Below are 9,129 nucleotides of genomic sequence, written 5' to 3' on the forward strand. Positions count from 1 at the left end.
CACACTTCGTTAAAAGCTAGGGAGAGTCTCAGTTCCTAGCTTGTATGCTATATTCAAATCTTGGATTAGTAGAAATGCCTTGCTTTTGTGCTTCTTTTCTTCTTAAACAAGGTAACCTGTACTAGTGGAACTTTTTCCATTCTCAATATGTCGTTGTCTTCTTTTCATCATCATCTTTATATTAGCCTTCTAACACTTCGGTGTTGGCTTTTGAATGGTAGATTGGCAAATATTTTATGACACTGAACATCAAGCTTCCATTTTTACCTGGGGTTTGGAACAGACTATGGTGGAAGTTGTTATAAGTAGCTTTTCGAATGTGGAACTATTTTTGTCATTTGAAACTTGAAGTATTTATCTGATTAGCATTGATTTTGGGATAATCTAGATATGGAGAGTCTTTCCCTATTTCAGTGGAAGTTCTTGATTCCAGTTTCTGCCTTCCGATAGGAAAAGCTAAGGTATGATTTTTTGTAGTAAACCTATTCCTTATTTTGCAGCAACTATATTTGTATATGAACAGATGAATAGTGGCAAGACATATACAATGCAAGGCATCACTGAATGTGCTGTAAATGACATCTACAAGCACAATTTAAATATATGGTTTCTGTGTACTCAATGCTGTCAAAGTGCTCTACTTTTCAAGTTTAATACTTTGTCTCAAGCTGAATCCCATCAACGTGGAGTACATAACTTGAATCCTATTTTGCAGAAAAAAAAAAAGAAGAAGAAGCATAATTTACTTGAAAATTGGAAGCAGTATCATATGCTTTTGATGCTAGTTTTGTCTCATTGAAGGAGAGATGAAAGGGACATCTTTTGTTTCGTGAATCTTACATACTAAAAGATCCATTATTAAGAAACCTTGTTCAGTGTTATGAGTCAACTATATTTTGATGTGGAATGTTTGAATATGGTTTACTTGGAAACATCCTATTCTCTAGATTATTTTTTAGTCATCTTGATTGATGTTGTTGAAAAAAAAAAAAAACCATTTTGAATTGATCCTCACCTGTACTCATTTTATGATCCCATATGATTTTCAGAATAGCATGTATCCTTCTATCAGAAAATTTTAATATATCTGTTATTAATTTCCATTCTCATTAGATTTGATACTTTTTCTTGTAATATAGATAAAGGGTTTTAAACTGGAGAATCCAGGGTATGATGACTGTTGATCTGGTTTTAATAATATCCTTTTGGCATACTCCACAGACTCCGGAGAGGGACTTTGTTATAAAGATTTTTGCATAGGAGATCTACAACAAGAATGTCATGGACATGCTCAATCCAACAAATCCCTCCACTCATTTGCTAGATGATCGTGAGGTCTTTATTATGTAGACTTGCATTGTTTTGAAGTTAGATACTCCTATTCTTTTCTTATCTGTAGGTAGACCTTGCTAAATTCTTCCTGTACATCCAGAAAGGGACCATTGTTGATAAATTAGTTGAAGAAATAGTGAAGGATAGCCAACATCTGAGACCCTTGATTGGCGCTGTGAAGGTCATGAGCCAAGTTCTTTTAGATCCACAATTATACCATCTATAACATTTTCGCTAATCTGGCCTTTACCAATATTTATATTACAATGCAAAGGTAGGTGGGTGAAACTGCACCAAATCATGTGAGCTCTAGGTCTCATCAAATAATCCGGCTAGTAAGTTTAATGCTTATACTTGTTAGGGAGAATTATTCCTAGTTACATAGGATAGGATTAACTTTCATCTTTCATGAGCTATTGCCTTTTGTTTTCAGACCATAGAGAGTATTGTTTGGGAAATTTCAGGCCGGGTGGAATCTTTTATTGCAAGTTTGGTATGTTCTTCTTCTTCCCTTTCCTACTCCAATTTCAAGAAGAATTCTTTCCTTTTGCAATTGCTAATCAGAATATCCAAGCATTTACAATCCAACAATCGCTTTACATGCCATCACATGTGCCTTAGATAGAAAACAACTGCAAGATCCAAGCTGTCCATCAGTTGGGCCCTGTTCCTAGTCAAATCTAGTAGTCGAATATCCATCAGATGGGGCAAAGTCTAGAAAAAAAATGGACAGCTAAAACATGCTTGGACAGCCATCAATTTGTCCCATATGTAGTGGCCTACACAATCATACAGATGGTCCATAGCCCAAAAATCAGGGGAATTGACTATTTTAGTCATCTGATCATCTGTTGGGTTGTTGTGTGTGCAACTGCTATTTGGATCCTCAGCCGTCCACTTTTCAACAGTCTATATTCTTGGATATGCATCATTTTGAATAGCCTGGTTTTTTTGGAATCATGCAAATTCACTACAAGGTTGGTGTGATGAGTGGCCTGGATCCTGCATGCATTTGGGTGCTTGTTTTGTAGTTGCAGCTTGCAAGTAACATTCCACGAATTCCATACATTGTTATTTTTCTTTGTTTATCTAGTGTTATTTGGTATTCTAACATGAAAGAGTATGAAGAGAAGGTAGTAGAATTGGCAAAAAATCGTCCCAAGCTCCAGGTGCTTACAAATAAGTTCAAGGAAGTCCAAATGACTTGCCCCTTATTCGATGTAGCACGCTGGGTAAGTTACTAGGGAGATGTACAGGTAAAGTCCTTAACTACGTGGCCTGCTTTAGAGTAATCAGTAAAAAAGGGTACTTGGTTTTTTTTTTTAATTATCTTGTGCCAGCAATGGAGTTGGACATGGGATCTTTTGATGACTCAGTTGAAATGATATTCAGGTGAGGAATCTGGAGAGGGCATATTTCAAGATGTGGAATCTGTACTGCTCGGGCGGGCATGAATCCACAACCCTCCAAAGTGTTTGAAAATGATACTGAGTTCCCATATGATAGATAGCTTGGGACAGAGGGAGCTGTAGATAGAGAAAAGAAGAAGAGAAATCATATATTTACATATATAAACAAGATAGAGATACAATATGGAGTCAGAGGTTGGTTGTCCAAATGATGCACTGATGCATCGTTTTCTTTCCCGATTGCATTTTATGTACTATTCGTAGCAGCATTAATTGTATTAGCTTAGATGAGTTGATCAATAACAGTAAGTTCTTGCAATGGTAAAAGACACCATTGTAAAAAAATAATTTTTTACGTAGCTACAGATATTAACCATAGCTCTTGTTCTAAAAACCATAGCTATTGCTAACTTCAGCATATTGTTACGGATTTCATTCTACTTTTAGCTACAGATATTATTCGTAGTTGTATGTACATTTTGCTACAAAAAGTATAGCTACAGATATAATCCGTAGCTATTACTATCTATTGCTACAGATTTAATCCATAGCCATAACTTTTTCACCTTTAGCTACACTACCAATTGTTACAGTCGTGCTACGGACAATAACCGTAGCAATAGGCCTTTAGCTACGTTTTTTATCCGTAGCCTTTGCCCCTTTTTCTGGTAGTGAAAATCCCCTCACTAGTGTATACACTCGTAAACAATTAGAAAATATGTGTAACTACCTGTGCTTTACATCTCAGATGGAACTGGCTAACGTAAAAGATGCCCTTACTAATGAAAACTGGATTATATCTATGCAAGAAGAGCTCAATTAGTTTGTGAAAAATGATGTTTGGTATTTAGTTCCAAGACCAAGTGATAAGCATATTATCGAAATAAAATGGATTTTTAAGAATAAGTCTGATGAATTTGGTAACATAATTAGAAACAAGGCTAGGCTGGTTGTACAAGGATGCACCCAAATTGAAGGTTTTGATTATGATGAAACCTTTGCCCCAGTAGCTCGTCTTGAATCAATCAGACTGTTTATATCTATTGCGTGTTTTAAAAAAATTAAAATATATCAAATGGATGTTAAGAGTGCATTTTAAAATGGTGATTTGCATAAAAAAGTATACGTTGAACAACCAAAGGGTTTTGAAGACTCTAAGCATGCTAATCATGTTTATTGCTTAAAAAAGGCAATATATGGTTTGAAACAGGCTCCCAGGGCATGGTATGAGAAATTAATTAAATTCTTGTTTAAGTCATGGGTTTGTTATGGGGAGTGTAGTGTAATGAGATAACAATAGATAGAAAAAGTGAATAAATTAAGTGTAGTGTAATGAGATAGTCATGGGTTTGTTATGGATGTATGTTGTCTGTATGAGTGCAAAAGTATAGCTACGTAATAAGATAAACCTGTTACTCGACTAGTCGAGTGAATAAAAATTAAGTTGTTGGAGTTGAGTCAAGCCCTGTTCGACTGGTCCAGACTGTTCACTCGACTGGTCAAGCAGTGTGCATGACTGGTCGAGCCACAACAAAAAATTTCTGAAAATTCTCAACAAATCTTGGACTGGTCAAGAAACACTTTGGACTGGTCGAGCCATTGCTTGGACTAGTCGAACAATGACTAGGACTAGTCGAAGAAAAGCCTATAAACTTATGCATTGACCCAAATTCAATACGCAATTAATATGACCTAACCTATGGTCAATCTAGGGTCATCCATACCTTAAATGTGAGTATGAAATATTGAAACACATTCGCTTCGATAACTCATTTATCTTAAAGCATGTGAAGCTTAACCTTGTATTCTTGAGCTTGAGCTTGAGCTTGTGATCTTATGCGTCAGGTAACGATCTTGAAATATGAGCTTGAGTACTTTAGACTTGAGCTAGAGGTAATGGACTTGAACTTGAGCTTTGAGCTTGAGATAGACTTTGTGTTCTTGTACTTGAGCTTATGTTGGATCTTCAGCCAAGTTCTTCAACTTGAAAATGTAGAAGAGTTGATGATGGTGATCTTGAAGTTGCCATCTTATCATAATAAGATACTGACTCCAAGTGGTTTGGCACAACAAAATTTGACAATATCGGGTGCTTGAATTACAACATAGCACTTACAAATGTGCAATGGGGAATTCATGAATAAGAATGTCAATAATGTGTGGGACTACTTGGATAGACTCGCTGAAAACGCACAATTATGGGACACTTACCCAAAATCAAGCACCACTTTTAGGCCCTCTCAATTAAAGGAGAGGGGCGGATTATACCTTCTGAAAGAGGATGATGATATTAATACTAAAGTGGGTAATCTCATAAGAAAATTCGAGACCATGGAACTAAAGAAGGATAAGGTTAAGGAAACTATTTGCAGTATTTGTGCTTGCAACGTTCACACAACTGAAAATTGTCCAACAAACTTGCCTTTCAAGAGGTGTTGAATGAGCAAATCTAATGTCATGGATAATTACCAAAGACCTTTCAATAGACCTACCTCCAATACCTACAATCCTAATTGGAGAAATCATCCAAACTTCAGTTGGAGTAATGGACAAACTGCTACCCTCAAGGTTTCTTTAATCAAATTCCAAATCAAGTGAAACCACAAGAAAAACTGGTTCAAAATTCCACACAAACTCAAGAGCTTACTTAAGCAATACAAGAACTTACAAAATGTATGTAAAAGATGGATTCACGTGTTACGATTATAGAAAGGGGGATGCTTCCTACTCAACCTCTCCCTAATCCTAAACCATAATACGAGATAACTGATCCAAGCTCTTCAAATCAGATGGAGCAAGATAAATCTATCACCACTCTCAGGAGTGGGAAGACCATTGACAAAACTATTTCGGTTAGGGCTGAAAAGCCTAAGGACCCGAAAGAGGACAATGATGATAGACCTAACATTGCTCCATAAGAATTGGAACCGGAACTTCAAGGCAAGCCGATTACCCCATTCCCCCAACGGTTGGTTACACCAAAACCTCTCTCTAACTCTCAGGACATTCTAGAGGTGTTGTGTAATGACTCAAAAAATTTCGTGCCAAGACCCGAGTACTACCTCATATTTTCCTTAGAAGTTATATGTGGGTTAATTAGCGCTAAACTCAATTGCTTGTGAAATTTGCACCAATCACTTTAAAGTAGATCTGCAGGACTCAAAACCTGTAGAATCGTTAACGCTATGTTACCCTGAAATCTAGGATTCAACGCTAAAGCCAGTTGCTCTCAGGAGTACTGGGAAACTTTGTATCGGACCTGGACCGCGCGTCGAAAGTCCGATAGCGTCGATCTCAGACAATTTTGTCATCTTATTGGGCTTAACCATCACCTCAAAAATCAAGACCAGATGATGTCCTGGGTTGATTTGCTTGAGTCCGGGGTAAAGAGTGTGAGAAAGCTGAGAAATTAAATATAATTTATGAAATCTGAGTCATGTCGCTTGCGCGCCGATTCTAAGCACTCTGACTGTTGGATTTTGACCCAATTTCACCCTCAGATCAGGGAAGATGGCCCTGACATGTCCAAGTGCCGGTGGACTTGATCAAGTTTCGGTGACCGTTGAATTGAGAGTGGTCCGCCACGGCTGATCTGTAAATTCGATCGGTACGAAAACTCAGCCTGACCTAGATCCATGGTCAGTGAGCTTAAGTCCGACCGTACGTGGAGAAAGGACCACCAGAAGTGTTCCGTTTGATCGGAATAGGCCTGATTTGGTTATAACCTAAGTATACCTTGGCTCTGGGGCTATTTTCCTCTATTTTAGGCCTATATAAAGACCTTAAAACCCTCACTCTCTTTTCCATGCGAATTTCCTAACCCTAGCTAAGAAAGAGAGAGGAAAGGAGAGAAAGTGAGAGAGAAGTTGGTGAATCATCTTGAGATTCTTTCTTGTTACTCAGTATCCCTAAACCATCACTTTTGAATCATTATTCTGGCGATTCTAAGTTCCTTCTTGGGTAAGTTAATCAAACCCTAGCCTGTGTTAGAGCTTAGACTTGTCTAATTGTTGATGTAGCTCATTTCTATTCTTGCCTTAGGTTTTCTAGTCGCCGTTGACGAAGACTTAACGTCTGAATCAGATTTGTGCGCTTTTTCTGGTTTAAGGTGCGGACTATATTCATATAGTTTATGGTTTTCAAGGCTTTCAATGTTAGGTAATGGTTTATTATTGTTTTGGATGTAATTTCACATGCCAATTGTGATGTTTATTTTGCATTCCTGATATATATGAGTTATATTGAGATTTATGTATTCTATGTATATGTAGGAAGTATCGTATACGTATAAAATATGAACATGTGCTTGCCATGATTAATTGTCGTGTACTTGTGCTAGTTGTATGTGTGTCAACTCCTTGGCAAAAGGAATTGTCCAAATGTGTGTTGTCACCAACATACGCCATGTATGTTGAACCATGTAGTCTAAGTGTTTGTAGAAATGTTTGAATGATCCAGTGAGTAATATATTATCCTATTTATGGGTGTTGAGAAGAGATTCTCAACTACCCTATGGAGGTGTATGATTTCCTACATTCCATTTACATTCTTCGTTGTTTAACTTCAAGCACTACTTATGTGTAATTCATGTTAAGTTGATATTCTTCAAACGCTCACATATTGTATGATTAGCATGGTTGTTCCATTACTGTTCTAAATTGTTAGTATGAATATCTGTTATAATTGACGATGTTTGGGACTATGAAATAGTCCAGGAAATCGGTAACAAACCTTGAGGTCATGGCCGAGGTTGATTTCGCCACGTAGGACGTGTTTGACGAAACCGAGTCGTATTAGGGTTGTCGGCAGTGGTTTGGCCACACGGAGTGTTTGTGCACTCTATGTCGTTCAACTCAATGTGTGCTCGTGCTAGTCGAGTTCGTCAAGTAACCCAATTATCCCGATGGATGTACACCATGTATGACACTATTGCTTGAATCTAGTGTACTAAACTTACCAATGCAATTCCGCAACCATTGTACCTTGATCCGCTAAGACTTATAAGCCGGATATGGTGGTATGGGACACCGTGGTCGAGCTGTCGACCTACGTTGGGGTGACAAGCCTCCTCGTAGTGACCAGTGAGCACACCAAACTCGTGAGCCAATTATGGTGGTATGAGACATTATATTCGTGCTGTCGGCCTACATTGATTGGTGACGAGCCCTTTGTACTGACCTCAAGTATACCTTGCTACTGCATTGAGGCGACGAGCCTTAGGGTAGTAACTAAGGTATGATAGGCATGCATTGATTGGTGACGAGCCCCTTGCAGTGACTTAAAACCATATGATCGTATGAGATTGTCTAGGACTGACGACGCTAGAATGGATCACTGTTTGGAAATTGATATGAGGAAGGTACCTTAGCTTCCCAATCCTGCTGTATGAAAAGGACTAATAACAACTTGGTAATCATGTTCTTACACCGCATTGCATGTGCGTAAGAGTTGTTGGCACTGCTGGAGGTTGTCATGCGTACTGTAAGATGAAGACGCTGAGGGAGTGCAGGCGAGAGTATGCATCATTTCTACATACATCCTTGCATTAACAAGAGTAGTTAGGACGTGTTTGATTGTATTGCCTTATCATTACTGCTTGATTAATTTGATAATATGTTAACTTTTACTGTATAGTTCCACTGAGTTGATCACCAAGTAGACCCTGTCTTAGATGCTGATGTTGATGCGATCTCTGAGGCAGAGCAGGATTACGAGGATGATGAGGACGCGTTTTCTTTTATGCAGTTCACAGGCGGGTTCATGTAAGCCATGTCCTGATATGCGGGGATTCTGGGTTTTCTTTGTAATTGTAATAGATGATGTCATTTTGATACTTATATTTTGAAAACAACACCTATAATTATGACCTAGCAGAGTATACGTATTTCAGGGACTTGCACATGTACATATATATATTTCTTTAAGTCTTTCGCTTGCGTCTTTCACTTATTCCTGGATTATGTTTGCAGTTTGGCTTAATCTATTCCATGTTTTATGCACTCATACAGACAACATACATCCATCATTAAATATGTTGCATAAGTGATGTTTTGAAACTCGGGAGCTGAGTTATGCTCGACCCCCGATTTTCAGGGTGTTACATGTAGATAAGACATTATTTGCTAAGAAATATAATGTTCATATTTTAATAGTGCAAATCTATGTTGATGACAGTATCTATGGATCTACCTGTGCTAACATGACTATTGAGTTTGCAGATCATATGAAGTCCAAATTCTAAATGAGCATGGTTGGAGAACTAAATTATTTCCTAGGGTTGCAAGTCAAACAGCTTTCTGATGGATTCTTCATCTCTCAAACCAAATATGCTCTGAACTTAGTTAAAAGGTTTGGATTTAAGAGTGGAAAAAATTTTGATACTCCAATG

At 37.8% G+C, this 9,129-nt stretch overlaps 1 long non-coding RNA gene across 1 annotated transcript; it reads left to right on the forward strand.

The window, feature by feature from the left end:
• The first annotated feature begins 2,324 nt into the window (after window positions 1-2,324).
• On the forward strand, window positions 2,325-2,910 carry LOC131254004 (uncharacterized). The gene is made up of 2 exons (XR_009175424.1): window positions 2,325-2,564; window positions 2,725-2,910. It is a non-coding gene; the product is annotated as an uncharacterized LOC131254004 (long non-coding RNA).
• The last annotated feature ends 6,219 nt before the right edge of the window (window positions 2,911-9,129 follow it).

The sequence above is a fragment of the Magnolia sinica genome, chromosome 8, assembly GCF_029962835.1.
Source record: "Magnolia sinica isolate HGM2019 chromosome 8, MsV1, whole genome shotgun sequence".
Taxonomy (NCBI): domain Eukaryota; kingdom Viridiplantae; phylum Streptophyta; class Magnoliopsida; order Magnoliales; family Magnoliaceae; genus Magnolia; species Magnolia sinica.